The sequence below is a fragment of the Pogona vitticeps genome, chromosome 5 (assembly GCF_051106095.1).
Source record: "Pogona vitticeps strain Pit_001003342236 chromosome 5, PviZW2.1, whole genome shotgun sequence".
Lineage (NCBI taxonomy): Eukaryota > Metazoa > Chordata > Lepidosauria > Squamata > Agamidae > Pogona > Pogona vitticeps.
The window spans coordinates 74,417,501-74,439,573 of record NC_135787.1 but is presented as its reverse complement, the minus strand read 5'-3'; the positions used below and the strand labels follow the sequence as shown (position 1 = coordinate 74,439,573).

The 22,073-nt window shown below is 42.1% G+C and overlaps 1 protein-coding gene across 12 annotated transcripts in view; it reads right to left on the bottom strand.

Annotated features, from left to right (window-relative positions):
* APBB2 (amyloid beta precursor protein binding family B member 2) overlaps nucleotides 1–18,255 on the bottom strand; it is a 216,824-nt gene extending 198,569 nt beyond the window's left edge. For 8 of the 12 annotated variants that reach the window (XM_073001177.2, XM_073001178.2, XM_073001185.2 and 5 more), the window contains exon 1: nucleotides 18,115–18,255. The gene's annotated coding sequence lies outside the window, so the exon portion shown is untranslated. The remainder of the gene's footprint in view (nucleotides 1–18,114) is intronic. The other 4 variants (XM_073001181.2, XM_078393989.1, XM_078393993.1 and 1 more) reach the window with 2 other exon arrangements.
* Nucleotides 18,256–22,073: the final 3,818 nt, after the last annotated feature.

Here is a 22,073-nt window from a genome sequence, read left to right as displayed (position 1 = left end):
CACAATTTACTACTCCTGCTACTTTCAATGGGGACAAGTGCATGAGTCTGTAAACATTTCCACAGAGGTTTCACCAATTTCAACAAAACCCACTCCAAACAGCTCTGGTCCACAAATGGTTTCACAGGAAGGCTATTCTGAGAGAGGAGGAGGAGGGCAAGCGAACTACTCACACCACTTCCACTAAAAGAATAGTCAGCAATTTAGTTGAACCTGACAAAACTAATCCATACTTAAGCCCCTTTCTCATTAAGAAAAAAATCAAAGCAAGGAAGGATCAGGAAACATGTAGTCAATCAATAAAATGAACTTATACACATGAGTTTGTGTGATTAACATAAAGAATATGAACTTAAATCTATGAGTTCATATGATTATCATAAATGCATTTGTTTTACCCGTAGATAACACTATTTCATTTTGTAGAAAGAAAACCATATGATAGGCAAATAAGACCTTAAACATGAACCTCTTTGGAGGTAGAAAGCATTCCTGTATGTAATACTTAAGTACAATTCTTCCCCCTTAATAATCCTAAAGAAGGATCCATCACTGGCAACCCCCAGGCTATATGCCACACCCAGCAAATGTTTGAGTATCATATTTTGCAGATATCAAGTGATTACTTTTGCTCTGGGTCTATCCACCAACAACTCTAGGTAAAACTCACTCTTAGATCTAGCTCCTGAATTATTCTTCCTGTATGCTTAAAATTAAAAAACCTTCCCCACCCCTAATTTAGGTTATATGGACACAACAACTATGAAAATAACACAGCTAGTATCCTCCTACCTAGTCAAAATAAGACTTTTAACTTCAGAAGATGTGAAAGAGTTTTATTTAATTTTAACTTTAGCTATAACTTACAACAGCTGGATCCCTTGAAATAAGAATAACTTTCCCTCAGCAATAGGTATCTTCCAAGCTAAAGCTGGATCAGATTAGTTTTATACAAGCAGAGATTTTTCATTATCACATCACATTATTAATCTCTGACAATGAGGCAAAAAATTAAATGAGCTGAACCCATTCTTTCTTTATGCTGTCATTAACATAGTCATAGGCATCCAAACAAACAAATTGCTCGTTTTGTACATGTTAAAACTTCTTGAAATTGTCCCATCACAGCACCTTATACACTATAACACTCCAGAGGAAAAAATGTGTACCAATTTTATCAGAACACACATGAGGATGCATTCAGAGATCTTTATGTTTGATTAAAACCATAAAACAAGTATCTTCCATCCTGAGACCAAAAAAAAAAAAACATCCAGGTTCCGATGAAACATACTCGGCTTATCAGATGGCACATGAAGAGTATCATCCTGAGACCACTTATGTTTAACAGTTCCTTTGTCAAAGAAAGCATAACCCTGATTCCAAAACTCCATTGCTTCAATGCTGGAAAACGACGCCACAAGAAGGGAATTGTGCAAGTGTACAGACCATTTAACTGTTCATGCTCTTTTAGCCCAAAGGCAGAAATTTGCTAGACAACCATTACCAGCTGCGATAACATTCACTGAGAACATAACCTGAAATTCTTAGTGAGGCACCAATTAAGCATAGGAACCATTGTTGAGTCAGGGCTAGTCCCTAGACTTTCGAAGTCAAAATTAATTGTCAATAAATCTTGACTCGAGAGAGTTCAAATGGCTGCTGTTTTATTTAGCTAGATAAAAAAGTGTGATGGAAGTCATGCCTCCAAGCGTAGGCAGGAACAACTGTGCCATGCACAGGAAGACTAGGACTTTTATAACATTGGTTACACAAGGGAAAGGGAGGAGGAATGGGCGGTTCACAGTACAAAGAAGTGGGAGGAGAAATAGAGAAATAGGTGGTTCATGACCTATTGGCAGAAGGTATGGGGTTACAAAGGAATCCAAAACTTTATCTGAGTGGGAATCACAGGAATGATGGACTTTTACAACAGGGTTGGTCAACAGGGTGGGTCAACAGACAGCAATTTTGAAAATACATGGTTACATTTTTGTGTGTATTGACAGGAAAACACTTCATTTTCTTGCAAAGAGGTTACAGGGTTGGAGACTTCCAAGGTGATAGGAAATAATGTTTGTATAGGAAAGGTGCTGGAGTTCAATTTATGTAACATTGGTCCTGGTACAGAGCATCTGCCTAGGGGAAGAGAGACAAAAGCCCAGCTATTGGTGGAAGGAATGACTACTGCTATGTTTGTTTGCTCCTCCAATCTAGATTGGAAGGCGAGATAACCTGCCCCGGTGAAGGAAAACCTGGCCAGCCTTATTCCTTTTCAGAAACTCTTTGAGGGAACAAGAAACATGTACATAAATGTATAAATCTGGCTGTGTTTTATCTTTCCAAACTGTATTCTGTGTGATCTGATTGGAGGTGTGTTCTTCTTGCGTGTTTCATATAGTGCCATGGTCCCTTCACCACAGTGTTCCCCACATTTACTCACATACATTTCACATATTGATTGCTGCTTATAAGGACCTATATTTCCACCAGGATCTAGTGGGGTAGTTCTGCTGATGGAATTAGTTCCATCAGCAAAACCAGGTAATGTCCTTCCCCATGCAATCCCTCTGCACAACAGGATTTTTATTTATTTCCTTTCCACCGTCCCCAAAATATAAACTCTGGTGGGTTTCCCAGCCCCATGAAGTAAATTGTTAGAGAACTGCAGGGGAAAGGGCATTACCTCCACAGAGATTTCATGTCAAAACTGCTTCTGTTATTGTACTACTGGATCCTAGCCCATGTCCATGACACTATGATGATTATTAACTGATTATACATATTGAGGAGGTAGCACTACATATTACAATTGCTATAGTGAGCTCTGATATTTTCAGAAGCAAATAATGAAGTGTAAAATTAAGCTATATTATTTTTAACTGCTTTTATATGTCTGTAAAAACCCACTCAGATCTCCTCACTGTAGGTACATGTACAACATGCATGGAGACACTGCCACGAAACTTTGGCAATTTGAGGGGTCCAAAAACTATGTAGAGCCTCATGGCGCAGTGGTTAAACCGCTGTACTGCAGCCAAAACTGTGCTCACGACCTGGGGTTCAATCCCAGGTAGCCGGCTCAAGGTTGACTCAACCTTCTATCCTTCCAAGGTCGGTAAAATGAGTACCCAGCTTGCTGGGGGGGGCAATGGGTAGCCTGCATAATTAACTTGTAAACTACCCCGAGAGTGCTTGAAGCACTATGGGGCGGTATATAAGCAACATGCTTTGCTTTGCTTTTATGTTAAAAGAGCCTACATACAATATATGCAACATTCTTTCAAATAATGGTCATCTGTCCATTGTTTAAAACCCTGAAAATATACAAGATTTCTTTCAAAGATTACAACAAATTATCTTAGAAGTCTCTGAGTTGCATCAAGCCCAAAGGTAATTATCATTAAATCCCATTTAATTATTTTCACATTGATTTCTATAGGGCACATCTTCAAGCAACTTTGAACTGGATCCAACCCTACTGGCCCATAAGCATGGCAATTTTGAAGTAATCTTTAACACAGTCAGGCATTGGTCTTTTGTCTTTCCTGAAGCCCTTTACCACAATGAAATTGCCTCTTCCTCCAAATCACCTCCCAAGCCAAAAGGAAGCCATTTTAATTCAAAAGAACACCAATGTAAAACATGAATCATGGCACTATTAAAATCTATAAAAGCATAATGAGAAGTGTAAAGCATAAATTATTTCTGAGAGTGTAACTGCTCCATACAATAATATTCTCTCCTGACAACACAAGTTAATTGTGAAGAAAGAAAGAACTGTACAGGATTCTAGATCAAATCTGTAATTAACAAAGGTAATATGTTTGTACCCACAAAATGCCTTACAGCTACTCTCTGCATTTTTTATTAACAACTTTGCTTCTAATTCTTCTCAAAATACTTTGACAGGAACTTGATAAACACACCCTTTTTATTAAACCACAAAATCCACTACATAGATTACAAATTACAAAAGAATCTGATAAATGGCAGAGTATCAAAGTTTATGCAGATTTTCTACATTCTGCACAAAGAAGCCAAATGACATTGTGAACATGAAATACCAACAGCGGAGACTGACTGACTGACTCGACACCTAGATGAGATACAGCACGGGAGACTTACCTACAATATGTTTGGAGTAGCTAAAAATTTCATTATAAGAATGAACTACAACCTTTTTTTTCCTTATTATAATATTGCCACCCATTTACTTTTTCACCTCCATAATCTGGATCAGGAAATTGTCAAAGAGTGCTCTACTGCCACAGGAAGTTCACAATGGCACTTCTGTTCTAAGTGTGAGGTGCCCATTCAAACAAACACTGCTGTAGTGCTCATCATCATTCCCCATCCCTGTGAGAGAAGCCCATGCACACATCCCCTTCTGCTTATCACAAGCACATAAACTACACTAATAATTCACCTTTTCTGCATTTGATTTTGAATATGACAACTGGTTCTGTATTTTGATTATTCTAGCTATTTTAACATTGTGGTTTATACATAAATATAAATTAAGTCATTTGTCATCTGTTAGCCATTTTTTTCATTTCAAAGTCCATTTTCACACTCTATTTGCTATTTAAAGAGGATGTATGTAAAAAAATCTTTCAAATTTAATATTTACTCTTAAGAATGCTGCATTCATCTTTTTATAGCTACATACAGCTTGAGTCACTTTTAAATCAGACATGACATTATAATTAGATAAAAAATAACTTTAATATTAAAATGCAGCCTCCTGTACTAAAATACTTGCATGGTAAACTGTTTTAAGGCCAGAATCTTGGTGGTTCATGGAAGGTTTGCACACAACTAATTCCCGCTAACTTATGAAGTCCCTTTTGGTTGCACAATCAGTGTGGGACTAGGCACAGAAATAATGCATGCCCCAGCACCTCATCAATTAGCTGCAGCAAGTTATGCAAAATATGCAAACAACAAAACAATTCTGGCCTAAATGTGTTAAGATTTGATCATACACTCAGCACATACATGGCCAGCACAGTGAGAGATTGGAGGGGCTGCTTTTCAGAATATTCATAAGGCACCAGCTTGCCTATCACACAGAATGTTGTTTTCCCTCTTTAAAATTCTACTACAGAGATATTGTGTGGCCAGTACATGAATGGTTGCTGCAGAATAAAGCAAATATCACCCCCATTCAAATAAAGGTTGGAAGGTATATAGTGCATTTGCCATGCCAAATCTCTCAGACTTTATTACTGATGGAATAAGGAGTCTTCTGTTGGTCCTGATGTTCTCACTCATTGGATAAAGTGGAGAATACAAGCACATCATTCAAACTTTCTTCCTCCACATTGACTGTGCCTTCAATATGAAATATACTGAGATCTCAACCTGTACTTTATTAGCATGCAAGAATTCACAGAGCTTGCCTGCGTCAGCTGTACATCATATACTCCACAGTCTATGAATAAGTCAGAGTTCAATATAGCCTTTTTGGACATAGCCCCAGGGCTGCAAGATACTGTACTTCACATCAGTTTCTGGTACACTCTGTCCTTCACATTCAAGGTTCCCAATACTTTCCTTCTCTAAGCAACAGTGCCATTTCGAGCCACATCTTTTCCACTAAGGTATCTTCTCCTTGCCTCACTCTACTGGGATTTGGATCTCCTCTGCTTTTGTGGCCTATCCTTTGTGACAGTGCCCAGTGCTCATGCAATCCTGGCCTGGCTCACCTCAGCCACCACACTCCACTGCAGAGAAATCACTCTGCATCTCTCAATCTCCACCATTTTACCTCCAGTGTCTCCTTTTGCTCACTTGTTTTCCTTCTCTAACCTCAACCTCCCTTTTCAGACTCTCTGTGCTATTCATATTACCTATCTCTCACTTAGATTACCCTTCCCCTTGGTTTAATGCCCACCACCACCAGCCTTCCAGAGCCATCCTTTGTTCTGGGGTTCTTCTCCAGAACACCCACAGCACAGAAGATGGTTGGAGGACAGCATTCTGGAACAACTACTTAATCGTTAATCCATTTTGCATATAGTATTTGACATTTGTGTTCATGATATTAAGAAAACAAATTAATATTAAGGAAAGTATACCCTTTTGCATTCCTGACCAAATATTATAATCTAAAAAGAATCCAAATGTAATTACAGAGCCCAAAGATCTTTGCACAGCTATAACCCTGAGCCACTCTTGATTGTGCAGCTGTTCTGCATATCTCAAGATGCATTAGGAGTCTTATTTTAAACCCCGACACATGCATACCAGTAAAATAATCTAGATTAAAGACTTCCTCTGAACTTTCTGAAGCAAACCTTTGCACTGTTATGGGGACTGAGAAATTACATAACACAGAAGTTAGAACTTTAAAAGACTCTAATTCTAAATGTGCAAATCAGTATTACTATTTAACATCTTGAAACTGTACACCAACTAGGCTACTAAATTTATATCGTGTTTTATTATTTGAGATTTCTGGAAAGTTATTTAACTAAAACAGACCAGGCTCCACAAAGGCATCTCTCAAGAAAAAAAACTAGAGACATATTTTTAATATATATATATATATATATCAGATCTCTGTGGAGGAACAGAAGACTGTACAGTAAACTGCTGTTGCAACACTAGCCACTTTACATAGTAAAAGCAAACACCTTTCTTCTTTGTACAGGGGAAGCTTTTTTTTTTAATTCCATAACACCACGTTAGCCCTATATACCTGACTACCTGCCAATAGACACTAGATCCAAAGCCACTCCAAGAAGGTATGATGGCTTTACATAAGCCACAGCAACAACCTTGTATGCTATGGACTTTACTTGTGGCAAGCTTGCCAAAAAGATCTGCCTCTGGCTGGGACATGCATGAACCACATCAGTCAAGCCTTCCCTTTATGTTCAGCTATATTCAGATAATCAAGGCTAGTGGTAATTATTAGGGACGGGTGAGAAGCTCACTTGGTCCCATTTTTCTGTACAAGCTTATTTATCACCTGGAGTATTGTGTACAGTTCTAGTCGCTGCACCTCAAAAAAAAAAGACTTAGTGGAAATGGAAAAGGTGCATAAAAGAGTGACTAAAATGATGACTAGGCTAGGGCACCTCCCTTATGAGGAAGGGCTACAGTGTTTGGAGCTCTTTAGTCTACAGCAAGGCTCTCCAAACTTTTCAGAGTGAGGGCCAAAACATATATACCTGTATTCCAGATTTTGGAGGGCACACCCGCATGCCCACCAGAGGCGTGTGGCAAGGCAAGCCAGATGTCGAATTTGGAGACCCCTAGTCTAGAGAAAAGGCACCTGAGGGAGGACATGATGGAGACGTATAAAATTATGCAGGGGATGGATAAAGTGGATACAGGGAAGCTCTTTTCCCTTTTACATATTACTAGAACCAGGGGACATCCACTTTAATTGAGTGTTGGGAGAGTGAGAAGAGACAAAGAAAGCATTTATTTACCCAGTGTGTTGTTAATCTGTAGAACTCCTTGTCACAGGATGTGGTGATGGCATCTGGCCTAGATGCCTTAAAAGGGGATTGGACAGGTTCCTGGAGGAAAAGTCCATCTCAGGTTACAAGTGATGGGGATGTATAATCTCCAGGCTTAGAAGGAAGATACCTCAAAATTCCAGATGCAGGGGAGGGGTACCAGGAGATAGGGATCTAGTTGTCTCATGTGCTCCCAGAGGCATCTGGTGGGGCCACTGTAAGACACAGGAAGCTGGACTAGATGGGCCCTTGGCCTGATCCAGCAGGGCTCTTATGTTCTTATACTGCATCTCTGCCTACATATATGATACCTGCATGTTTGTGGATACACAAAGCAAAAAAAGCAAAGCGTGCCGCTTATATACTGTCCCATAGTGCTTCAAGCACTCTCTGAGCGGTTTACAAGTTAATTATGCAGGCTACACATTGCCCCTCCAGCAAGCTGGGTACTCATTTTACCTCGGAAGGATAGAAGGCTGAGTCAACCTTGAGCCGGCTACCTAGGATTGAACCCCAGGTCATGAGCACAGTTTTGGCTGCAGTACAGCGGTTTAACCACTGTGCCACGAGGCTCTTCTTATATACAAGTATAAAACTATTATTTCTCTTTTCATTGTTCTTCATGTTCATAATACTATTGTGTCTCTTAAACCAGATTTAATTGTGTGAATTTTAATGTTGTGAGCCACTTTGGGTCCCTTGTTCGGAGGAATGCGGCATATAAATAAAACTAATAATAATAATAGCACCATAGCTGTGGTTGAATGGAAGGACTCAAACCCCAGTGCTAAGATACAATTAAGAGCCTCAGCAAGTCCAAACACAGCCCTGGTTTAGAGTGCTTAGATCTTAACATGATATTGGTGGCAGGGAGATATGTTGGAGAAAATGAAGTGACAAATTCCTTTATTCCTAATGATGATTATGATGCAACACATTTATCACATACAAGCTTCCTTTACTTTTGATGAGTCTTTGTGTGGTGAGAATACCTTATCAAAATTTAGACACAGCACACTTTAAATATGTGACCATAGTGTTTGCCAATAAATACATCTGAGAATTGCTAGAGCACCTGTGGTGTATTCTACTTGGTGGTATTTGCTATGACAAATCAGAAGCATCAGCAAGGTGGTGAGCTAATAAAAATACTGACTCCAAGAAATGCACTGCACCTATGCTTCTCAGATTTGGGACCTGGTTACCATAGAGATTGCATGGCAGATGGCAAACAGATCAGGTACCATCAGAAGAATTAGGATCACTCAGAAGGTTTACATTTTCAGTGCATTTGTCTGCTACAGGAAAAAAAAACAAAGGCTTGTGAAACTTTAAAGGCATACTTTTTTGTAGATTTTAATACACTTCAGCTAGATCTGAAGAAGTCTGGCAACATGCACAAAAGCTTGTGCCAAAAAAAGGAGGTTTGTTGCTCAGAATGTTACAACTGACAATGAAGAAGAGCAACTTGCCCAAAGTTGCTTTTCTCATTGTAACATTTTTAAATCAAATCAGCTGATGGCTTCCCTTCTGAAAACTGCATTATTTGGGGGAGATTAAATCCAGTCATTAGTCCCAACTATGGTAGAGCCACCGAATAAGGGGAATTGTTCCGTCAACATTTGCCACTTAGGCAGGTGGAGATCAAAGCCGCATTTCTTTTTCATTGATTTAAGCTTTTTTAAAAATTTTACTACACCAAATACATTTATTGAAATAGCGTGATTATGCATTAACAATTACATACATAATGTGTAAAATAATAATAACAATGTGTCATAAAGTCAATTCTGTCAAATCAAGACCTAAAGAAATTAAACATGTAAAAGAAAAAACAACAACAAAAGACTCTAAATAGAATCTGTATGCTTTGTATGTTCCCAGATCTTCACTGAACTGTAACATGTACTGTATCACTTTTGTTCTTTATTAATGTTTTCTCACTTCAAGGCCTTTCAAGTGAAGTTTGGATTCTCTGTTTATTTCCTGAGGATGGTAACTAGCAGTAAATTAGTCACCTTCCATCCCTAAACTTTCTTATCTTGTTTATCAAAAGCATAGGGATGTACTAAAGCTTGTATAATCTCCTTTCTTAATTGTAAAATACAACCCATGCAGTGCACAGTTAGCTTCTCACCAACTGAGCCTGTTCAGATGCAACAGCAATATTTTAATATGTAGGTTACCCAAATACAGCCATGTGAAAAGGAAAGTACACTCTCTTTGAATTCTATGTTTTTACGTATCAGGACATACAGTGGAACCTCTACTTAAGAACTTAATCCGTTTTGGAATGGTGTTCTTAAGTTGAAACGTTCTTAAGTTGAAGCAAAATTTCCCATAGGAATGGACTGAAAACCAATTACAGTGGTGCCTCGTATAACGAGTGCCCCGTTTAATGACGAATTCGCATAGTGATAGCAAAAATGCCATCGCTTTTGCGATCGTATAATGAAGGTGCCTATGGGGAAATATCGCTTTGCGATGTTTCCCCATAGGCACCATTTTCCCCCAGCTGAGCGGCGGGAGCCTCCAAAGGAGCGCTCCCACCACTCAGCTGGGGGAAAATGCCTGCGGTGGCCTTCGAAGGACCCTTCCGAAGGGTCCTTCTGAGGCCACCACGGGGGGAGGGTGGGGGGATCCGATGCCTGTCGGGCATCCTGGGCTCGGATCCCACCCGCCACCGGTTACCCAACCTTGGGTAACCGGCGGCGGGTGGGATCCAAGCCTGGGATGCCTAAAAGGCATCCGGATCCCCCCGCTCTCCCACCCTCCCCCCGTGGCTTGGATCGGACCCGCGGGGGCTAGCCCTGCCATGGCTGGACTCCCAAGAGTCCAGCCATGCCCGGGGTAGCCCCCGTGGGTCGGATCCAAGCCGGATCCAAGCCGCGGGGGGAAGGTGGGGAGACCCAATGCCTGTCAGGCATCCTGGGCTTGGCAGCGCGGGGCGGCGGGGACAGGGTGGAGGGGTCCCCCCACCCATCCTGTCCCCTTCGCTGGCAGCCACCCCTGCCGCTTTCCCCAGCCTGGATCAGGCTCCTGGGAGTCCGATCTCGGCTAGGGAAGGCAGCGCGGGGCGGCGGGGACAGGGTGGAGGGGTCCCCCCACCCACCCTGTCCCCTTCGCTGGCAGCCACCCCCGCCACTTTCCCCAGCCTGGATCGGGCTCCTGGGAGTCCAATCTCGGCTAGGGAAGGCAGCGCGGGGCGGCGGGGACAGGGTGGAGGGATCCCGAAGGCTTCCAGGCTTTTGCCTGGAAGCCTTCGGGATCCCCCACCCACCCTGTCCCTGCCAGTTTTTAGTCCATTGGAACGCATTAACCGGGTTTTAATGCGTTTCAATGGGCTTTTTCACTTCACTTTACGATGTTTCTGTATAGTGACGTTAATCCTGGAACGGATTAACGTCACTATACGGGGCACCACTGTAATCCGTTCTGGCTGTTTTTTGTTATGTAGAGGTGCGTTTGTACATTGAAGCATGGTTAATACGTACTCTACCACTAGGGGGAGATTTTTTTTTAACCTAAAATGACCTAAGGTTAAAAAAGGAGCAGGAAAGGTTTTTTTCCTGTTCTTATCTTGGATTTCTGTTCTCAAGCAGAAGCAAAATTTAGCAAATGGAGCTGTTCTTAAGTTGGATTGTTCTTAAGTAGGGACATTCTTAAGTAGACCCCCCACTGTAATAAAAATCATCTGGTCCTTAGCAGGTCTGAAGACTAAGTAAATACAACATCAGATGAAAAACAACACAGGACATATTGCATGATGCCATTATTTATTTTACAAAAATAAAACCAAAATGGAAAAAGCCAGGTGTGAAAAACTAAGTATACCTTTACTGATTCATAGGAATTAAAAATTAAGAGGTTAAGTAGCAACCAGGCGCTGATAACCGAATACCCTTGATCATCAGCATGTGTGACCACTTCTATAAAAACAGGAGCAATTGCTGCTGCCCCTCAATCTGGGAAGGGTTATAAGGCCATTTCCAAACCATTTAAAGTTCATATACAGAGAGGAAGATAAAGCACAAGTGGAAAACATTCAAGACAGTTGCCAATCTTCCCAGGAGTGGATGTCCAAGCAAATTCATCCTAAGTTCAGATAGTGCAATGCTTAGAGAAATAGCAAAAAAAAAAAAAAAACCAAAAAAAACCCCCAAAGAGTTACATCTCAGGCTTTACAGGTCTCAGCATGTGAAATGTTAAAGTTCATGACAGTACAATTAGAAAAAGACTGAAGAAGTATGGTTTGTGGTTTGTGCGGAAAGGTTGCCAGGAGAAAGCATCTTCTCTCTTTAAAAAATGGCAGCACGGCATAGTTTTGCAAAGTCACATCTGGACAAACCACGTGATTTATGGAACACTGTCCTTTGGACAGATGAGACCAAAGTTGAGATGTTTGGCTGTAATGCACAGCACCATGTTTGGCAAAAACCAAACACAACATATCAGCACAAACACCCCATACCAACTATCAAGCACAGTGGTGGAGGGTTCATGCTTTGGACTTGATTTGCAGCCACAGGACCTTGGCACCTTGCAGTCATTGAGTCAATCATGAACTCTGTATACCAAAGCAGAAGCATAGAATTCAAAAGTGTACTTTGTTTTTCACATGACTGTATACTGGAAAAACCCTACATGTCTACTGGATGTTTCTTCTGACACTCACTCAAACAATTCATTTTCTTGTAGAAGACAGATAAGTCATCACATATAGAGCTTCACTGAACTATACACACTTCAAATGCAGACTCCCCACTCTCCAAAATTGTGGTCACAGGTGGCACTCAAAAGACTTGCAAAGACTGCTGTTTTACTCTTTTCAGGGACACTACAGAGGACAAACAAGCAGATTTGTCAAGTCACTTCCAGCTATAAGTGACTAAGATATCTCCTCCCAAATATATTACACCATTCTTACAAGAAACAGGATTAGAGACTGAAAATATTGAGGTCTCTGTAAAGTAGGAATTGCTCTGGCTGAGAGGACAGGCAAGTAGAAGGCTCAGATTGCTGCAAGACATCCTACACCACAGGACACTATAGCAGGATTGTATACTAGAGCATTGATCACGGACTCTCTCCAGTCTTGCTGGCATAAGGCATCCCAAACCACTGGAAAGGGGGAAAGTAGCCATTGTAATTACCTGAGCAAGGCTCTTAATGACAGGATATTTTGGAGATCCCTAATACACAGGATCACCAAGTTGGAAGCAACCTGATGGCACATAACAACGCTAGCCATAATAGCAGAATCAAAGTCTGACACCTTAAGATGAACATGTTTTACTTGGTATTAGCCTTCATAGACTACATTGGCAGAAAAGTTATGAAATCATCGTGCTCAAAGTTTATAAAGTCAAGCCATTAACTCAGTTACTGTACGAGATTTAAATTTGGGCCAATATAGATTTATAGATGTTATGTTGTGGATAGAGTGAGGGACTAGGATTCTGGAGAACAGGGATCGAATCCCCACTTGGCCATGGAAACTCACTGGGGGAGTGGAACTGGTAAAACCACCCAAATATCTCACTTACCTTGAAAGCCCTATTAGGGTCACTATAAGTAGGTTCCAACTTCACAGGAGAGAACACAGATAGATTTAAAGTGAACAGAAGCAGTGCAGTCTAATTTCCTAAGCAAATATTTACTGTACCAGGCTGTGCTCCAAATTCTTTTTTGCAGTTGGAAGGGGGTCTCCCATCATTTTCTTCACAGACGTGGCTCAGAACATTTAACTTATGGCTACAGCTGAAATTAGGTCCTCTTGCTCTACTTTCTTTTGTTATGGAAGAGCCACATGAAAGCAAAATATATGAAAGCTATTACTACGTACTTTTGGAATGTCACCTCAACACCTATTGATCATTAGTTATGGCAAGGCAAGGGATTTACTAAAACAGTGCTTTTATGACCTCGAAGATCATAATTTGCCTGCCACCAAAAATTCATATTCTTGGTATGACTGTATTCTAGCAAATCACACAAATACAACTGCACAGTATCTACAAGTACTAATAGTTCCTAAATACATAAGTGCCGTTTCATGTGCACAATGTCAGCAGTAGTAGTTGAGGGTCTTTTTCAGAAGAATTATATTACAAAACTGTATATGCCCATTTGGTGACAGTACTGAAACGCTCTCCCATGTATTACTTTTTTGCTCTTTTTTCAGAGTTGTGCACAAAGAGTTCATTTGTCTTTTGTTAGATAACAAGCCAGGCCAGTCACCAGACTGTTATTTATTTTTCTTCCTGCAGACTGATAGTACAGTTTGAAAATTTTTTAATAGCCGCAATTAAAATAAGGTTAAAATTACTTAAAGCATCACACTGACATATACTATTTGCCTCTGCAGGGCTCCAGATTCCCCTTAGAAATATAGTGGTATCAACCCTAAAACAAATTGTTCCATCACTTGATTTGAGCAAAGGAAATGCCTAAATGGGAAGAACCCAGCCCAAAGATTCACAGACTAGCACAGCTTCCTCTTCGGACTTCACTTGCAGGAAATATGTTATACTTGTTAAAGGCACTCAAAAGAAGTTACATTACATCATGGCAACTTCCTTTTGGCTTACTCCAAAGAAATGCTTTTGGAAATAAAGTCAATGGGCTAAAATTCCAAGCAAATCTACAGAGCAACAAATGCACAGATGTAATACCCCTTTATTTTCAATAGAATGATGCTCCATTCAAATTTTCAGCTATCTCTAGCAGGAAAATGTCCTGGAATGATCTTGCCTATTCTCCAGCATTTATTCAAGATCTAGAAATTAATATGTCCAATGCCTCCTATCTTATTCATTAAACAAACAGGCTGCAGGTTACCTTTACAATGTGTTGCAGTCCACAAGCACTTATAGAACATGACCCTTGTTATTCTGCTACAACAGACTAACACAGTTACTCTCTAGAAGTTACTGCCTGTATTCAGAATAGTAAGAACCAGCATGGAATTCTGGATAGTGCTGGATTTGGGCTCAGGATATCTGGTTTTAAATTCCCACTCAGCCATGGAACTCACAGGGATGGTGGCAATTTCCTTGAACATCTCACACACCTCAAAAATTCTAGTAGTCACCATAAGTCAGAAGCAACCTGATAGCACATAAACAATTCAGAACACGAGTAACCCAAACAAGGAGTATAGGTAAGTAAGACTAATTATAACCACAACTCAGTCTTAGAAATTAGTAATTTGATCAGCCTGTTTATGTTTTAACTTGACCTGGCCATATTTTAGGACTGGCTGTTTCTTTAAACCCTCTTCCCACATTTTTACCAGGCCAATGTAATGGTTGGTGAAATGCTTAGAATGGATGACACATAGACTTGTGTCCCCAAAGAGAGCTGTCCTCAAGCAGAACCATGACAGCCATTGTAGATCCTATAAAATATCCACGTTCAAAGTCAGAGGCTAAGGAAATCATAGCAGACCAGGCCATGTCATGAGAGTCAGGCTGAGCCCCAATAACAACAGTGATAAGAAGTTGCAGGGGCCATAGGAGTAAAGCAAATATTACAATTGAGCGGAAAACAAAACCCGGGATCAAGGGGAGGGTCAGAGTAGGAGAAGAGTTGCATTTTAGCCATTATTAATGGTGAATATATCAGCTCAACTTTTGAAAAAATGTTCAACAGTTCCAATACATGATACAAAATTATTTCTGGTTTTGGTATTTCTCTCTTACAAATCCATGTTGGCAGATATCACAGAACTGGAGTGAAAAGCAATCTGCTAATTAGATTTTTTTTTTCTGTTCAGATATATTTTAAATTAAAACTTTAGGCTACAATTTCATGTGTGTTTCTGGGAGGAAGATCCATTCATCTCAGCGGGGATTACTTTTAAGTAGACAGGACTGTAAGACTGAGATGCTGCAACCACTGGATATACCATAAGAACTATGGATTGCAGATCCCAGAATGAGACACTCCTTTATATGCAAGATGCCCAACAACCTTAATACTGGCCATAGTTTTACTTTGTATTGTACATGATTATTCAAAACAATTATTCACAAAAGCAGTTTATGTGGAAGTGTAAAAACAAATAAAATCAATCCAGCAGTACAATTAGAACAAAAGGCAGGAGGTGTCATCAGAGCTTAGAAAAGATACAGTTGTTGAAAGGCCTCATTCTAAGGTTGTGCTTCTGAAGAGCTTGAAGGAAAATGAAAAGAGGCATTATAAACCAATGAAGAGCAGCAACATTTAAAAGCAATTTTAAAAATTATTTAATTTATGTAATAATATATTAAGTAGTTAAGTGCCCACATGGCTGTAAATTCATCTAGGTTTTGCTGTTAATTGGCGGCAAAATGGGGGTTGTTTACAGATGTCCTATCACCTTCCGAGTTGCCCCTGCCCAGCAAGATGCAATCCATATCTAGTGAGCAAGCCTTTTTGATGTTGTTGCTGAGATTACGGGGTTCTTCACTCCCAGCTAAAGGACTACCTTGGACCTATACTATGGTATTTGGGGCAGCAAGCAAAGACTTTTTGCTTGCCAATTACTTTTAAAACTATTTTAAATTTTAAGATTTTTATTAAGAAATGTTTATTAACAAACACCTTGGTGTGTACTAATAAAAAGTTATTTACTACTAATAGTTTTACTATTATAGGTGTCTATCATGTGGCTGGTTTTATTTTTTTATTATTGACTACTTTTTAGTACCTGAAGTCCAGCTAAAGTCTATTAGCTGAGAACATCTTTCTATTCTATGGTGCATACATTTTGTACTCAAATAAATTCAGAGGTACATGTGGCAAAACCCTGGTTGCACTTTCTGGCTGGAAGTTTATTTCATTCTTTTCTTACTAAATGAAACCTGAAAATAACTTCAAATGTAGTCCTGAGTCTATGATCAAAAACAAATAGCTATTGTGCTTTCTATTAGTTGCTCCCTTTCACCATCACCTTGCTGTTTAAAACTTAATCTACATTTTGCAGTCACTGCAACATCTGCCCTGTTTCCTGATGCATAGTCACAATCTACTTTTTCTCTGGGGTGCCAAAGGGATTACAGTACAAGCCTTTCACCAATCAACAATGCTTTCCATCTCCCCTTACTGGAAATATTACCCTCTTTTCTTTCACACCTTCAGCATTTCATCACTAAATCTCAGCACTTGCCCTGAAACCAGCAAACCCAAGCAATGCTTCCTCCAGCTCTATTGGCAGAAAAATGACTGTCAACTCTTGAGGCAGCACATCACCATAGAAGAGCATCTCCTCCTCAAGGTTGCACCACATTATAATGCCCTCCAAGCCCACCTGTCCAACTCCCCAATACAGTCACATACAGAGGGGAGGGGAGGAAACCAAACTACCACAAAGAGAAACTACATTGCCCTCAGTTCATTGTTCACTGTCCAGAGGCAGTGTGGACCTCAGATGGGAAAATGATGGTATACCTTCCCAGGCCTTATGAGAAAGATGTGTGAACTGCAGCTTGGCAAAAGGTAATGAGAAGGGAAATGCCAAAAAGGGAACACAAGGCAAGATGAGTGCCTAGAACAGTGATGGCGAACCTATGGCACGCGTGCCACAGCTGGCACACAAAGCCTTCTCTGTGGGCACACGAGTCATAAGTCGCCATAGAGAAATACTTACCCGTCCTCCGATGCCGGATCAGTGATCCAGCGGAGGGGTGCAATGGCGACCATTACCGGTCTAGCCCAATGGGGGATTGGAGGACTTGTAAGTATAGCGCCCATAGGAGAAAAAAAAAAAACAACCACCACCAAGCATTTAACCCTTGCAGTGCAGGAGCAGTTATTTTTTCTAAACTAAAACCACAGCATTCACGTTTTAATCGCAGTATTGGCACTTTGAAACAAATGTTGATTTTGTGTTGCAGTTTGGGCACTCGGGCTCCAAAAGGTTCACCATCACCGGCCTAGAACGTTTCAGTGTACCAGGCAGGCCCCGGACACTTCCCACCACCTTTTCCTCATACCAATTTGCCCATCATCAGCCCACCTCCTCGCTTCAAAAAACATCGATTTCCTTCCTCCTGACCCCGACTACTATCCTCCACCGACCCCTCGACTTTTCCCTTGCTCTTGCTCGCCTTCTGCCTTCCAGAGGGCACTTTAAAGACCGTTCCCTTCGAAGGCTCTCCCCCTGCCGCCTCCTCCTCCTCGGAAGCCAATGCGGACCGCGCACCCCCACAGTCTTCCCGGCTCCTCGCGAACTCAAGCTCGGCGGCTGCAATTTCACCTCAGGAAAGGAGTACTCCCCAAAACCCGCTTCCCCACCGCCGCAGGTTCGGTTCCTCCCCCCGCAGCTCGGGGACACCCCCTCCCGTCCAAGCCCGGAGCGCCTGTTTCTCCCTCGGCCAGGCGACCCGATTCGCTGCCCGCCGAGAGTCTTCAGCCTCCCTCAGCCCCCGCCATGAGGCGGCGGCCGCCACGTCCTTTCGGAGCCGGCACCGCGGCTGCAGATGTGGCAGCTGGCAGAGACAGAGGTGCCTCTCCTGGCGTTGCAAGCGGAGGAGCGCCTGCCTGCCTGCCTGCCTGCCTGCCTGCCTGCCTGCTTCCCTCGCCCTGCCCCGGGGGAATGGATTCGCCCAGGCAGGAAGCGGCGGGGAGGGAGGCTCCCGCCCGGGGTCCGACTTACCCGCCCGCGCCCCGCTCTGCGCCTCACGCCGCCACCGGGCGCCTCTTTCCCGTTCCTCGTCTCTCCCGGCTCCCGCCTGCCGCCGCCGCCGCCACCCGCGCCAGACGCCTCCAAGCCCAACTGCGGGATGCAGCCAACCTTCCGGAAATGCTTTCCCAGCCTGCTGCGCTTTCCCCAGGAAATAATTCCGGCCTCTGGCGGCGGCGGCGGCGACAATCTCAGCCGCCGCCTCTCCCTCCTCCCGAAGCCGAGTCGGGAAGCAAGCGGGGCCTTGAGGAGGGAGAGAGAGAGAGAGGGAGGGCGACGTCCTCTGGTCACCGCGGCGCCTTGCACCGCAAAAAAAAAAGGGGCTGCGGCGGCGCCCGATTTAAATTTCCTCGCTGGGAAGGAATCGAACCTTTGTGGCCGAGGCTTCCCCGTCCAGCTCGTTTCCAAGACTGGGTTTCGGGGAGAAAGGGAATGTCAGAAAAGTCATCGGGGAAATGGACACCTTCCGTACGCACGACTTTCAGTTTGTATTGAACAGATATCTGAACACAGGAGGCTCCTAAGAAAAAAAGGGGGGGACTGCCCGGCCTCCATAGACCCGAATGCTTGCTAGTTCATGTTTTCACCCGTTTTATATTAGGGGTCACGTATACCCCCACCTGTTGCACATATCCTGTCCGTTTCCACTGTGCTTTGGATTGAGGCAGCCACGCTAGACTATCCGTACCAATTTACTATGGGTTAAACCAGAAAGTCCAGAAGCATCATTTCTGACCTTCCATTACCTAAAATACTGAACACAGAATAAGTAGGATAATTCATTTGGGTGTGTCATAGGTGAGCAGGCTTGACTGCCCTTAAGACAGAATCCTTCAACTGATACTTTAATATGACTCTCCATTGTTTTATTTAGAACACTGTTATACCACTTCCATCACAAAACCTATACCACTGGACATGAGTTTCTTAGGTGGCATCCTATCCTGTCAATGGGAGATGCCAACTTACTAACGTTCAGTGGAGTAACTGGATGTATCAAACCTCAAAGCACAAATTCAGACAAAATTTCACATCCCTTGAAAAGCAAACTCATACTGTACATAGTAACTGGCCCAGTTAATCTGCTGTCCTGCCTCACCTTCAGGGATTTCTCCCTGAAGACAAAAGCCACCAGGATGTGCCCCTCCTGTAAAGATTGGAGGTGGACAATGAGTTTTAGGCCCCAATTGGCAGCCCCTCCCCACAGGCACCAGAGAATGATTCTGATCTCCCCAGAGAGGACCCATCCCCTCCAAATCAGGAAAGATCCTCTGACAGGAATAATTCTCAAGCCCAAAAGAACAAAAGTACTGTATGTCAAAATCCAGTCATAGATGAAATGGAGTTTTATGGCTCCTGCAGAGGACATTTCAACTGTAAAAGTTTATTAGAGTTTATTAGAGCTTGTGCCCTCTTCATGGATTGCTGCCTTGTTGTGGCGAAGGGAAGCTATGGGCTATGCCATGCAGGGACACCCAAGACGGGCAGGTCATACTGGAGAGTTCCGACTAAACACAATCCAACTGGAGTAGGAATTGGCAAGCTACTCCAGTATCTTTGCCAAGAGTACCCCATGAACAGAAACAAAAGGCTAAAAGATATGCTGGAAGAGGGGCCCCTCAGGTTGAAAGGCATCCAACATGCTACTGAGGAAGAGCGGAGGATAAGTACAAGTAGCTCTAGAGCTAATGAAGTGGTTGGTCCAAAGCCGAAAGGATGGTCAGGTATGGACACATTTGGAAGTGAAAGGAAAGTCTGATGCTGCAAAGAAAAATACTGCATAGGAACCTGGAATATAAGATATATGAACCTTGGGAAGCTGGATGTGGTCAAAAAAGAGATGGCAAGAATAAACATCGACATCAGTGAACTAAAACGGACAGGAATGGGTGAATTCAACTCAGATGATTATCATATCTACTATTGTGGGCAAGAATCCCATAGAAGAAATGGAGTACCTCTCATAGTCAAAAAAGTGTGGGAAAAGCTGTACTGGGATATCTCAAAAATGATAGAATGATTTCAATATGAATCTAAGGCACACCTTTCAACATCACAATAATCCAGGTTTATGCACCAACCACCAATGCTGAGGAGACTGAAATTGAACAATTCTATGAAGACTTACAATACCTTCTAGAATTGACACCAAAAAAGATGTTCTTCTCATTATAGGGGACTGGAATGTTAAAGTAGGGAGTCAAGAAATAAAAGGAACAACAGGAAAGTTTGGCATTGGAGTTCAAAATGAAGCAGGGCAAAGGCTAATAGAGTTCTGTCAAGAGAACAAACTGATCATCACAAACACTCTTTTCCAACAACACAAGAGGCGACTCTACACATCGACATCACTTACGGGCAATACCGAAATCAGATTGATTATATTCTCTGCAGCCAAAGATGGAGAAGCTCTATACAGTCAGCAAAAGCAAGACCTGGAGCTGATTGTGGCTTTGATCATCAGCTTCTCATAGCAAAATTCAATCTTAAACTGAAGAGAGTAGGAAAAACCACTGGGCTAGTCAGGTATAATCTAAACCAAATCCCTTATGAATACACAGCGGAAGTGAAGAACAGATTTAAGGAACTCAATTTGGTGGATAGAGTGCCTGAAGAACTTTGGATAGAGGCTCGTAACATTGTACAGGAGGCAGCAACAAAAACCATTCCAAAGAAAAGGAAAGGCAAGAAAGCAAAGTGGCTGTCCAACGAGGCCTTACAAACAGCAGAGAAGGGAACGGAAACCAAATGCAAGGGAGATAGGGAAAGTTACAGAAAACTGAATGCAGACAGAAGCAGAAGACATCAAGAAGAGGTGGCAAGAATACACAGAGCAATTATACCAGAAAGATTTGGATATCCCGGACAACCCAGATAATGTGGTTGCTGACCTTGAGCCAGACATCCTGGAGAGTGAAGTGGGCCTTAGAAAGCTTGGCTAACAACAAGGCCAGTGGAGGTGATGGCATTCCAGTGGAACTATTTAAAATCTTAAAAGATGACACTGTTAAGGTGCTACATTCAATATGCCAACAAGTTTGGAAAACTCAACAGTGGCCAGAGGACTGGAAAAGATCAGTCTACATCCGAATCTCAAAGAAGGGCAGTGCCAAAGAATGCTCCAACTACCATACAATTGCATTCATTTCACACGCTAGCAAGGTTATGCTCAAAATCCTCCAAAGCAGGCTTCAGCAGTATGTGCACTGAGAACTTCCAGAAGTACAAGCTGGATTTCGAAGGGGCAGAGGAACTAGAGACCAAATTGCTAACATGCGCTGGATTATGGAGAAAGCCAGAGAGATCCAGAAAACATCTACTTCTGCTTCATTGACTATGCAAAAGCCTTTGACTTGCAAACTATGGCAAGTCCTTAATGAAATGGGAGTGCCTGACCACCTTATCTATCTCCTGAGAAGCCTATATGTGGGACAGGAAGCAACAGTTAGAACTGGATATGGAACAACTGTTTGGTTCAAAATTGGGAAAGGAGTACGATAAGGCTGTATATTGTCCCCCAACTTATTTAACTTATATGCAGAATACATCATGTGAAAGGCCAGACTGGAGGAAACCCAAACTGGAATTAAGATTGCCAGAAGAAATATCAACAACCTCCGATATGCAGATGATACAACTCTGATGGCAGAAAGTGAGGAGGTATTAAGGAACCTTGTAATGAGGGTGAAAGAGGAGAGTGCAAAAAATGGTCTGAAGCTAAATATCATAAAAACTAAGATCATGGCCACTGGTCCCATCACCTCCTGGCGAAATGGAAGGAGAAAATATGGAGGCAATTACAGATTTTACTTTCTTGGGCTCCATGATCACTGCAGATGGTGACAGCAGCCATGAAATTAAAAGATGCCTGCTTCTTAGGAGGAAAGCAATGACAAACCTTGACAGCACATCAAAAAGCAGAGACATCACCT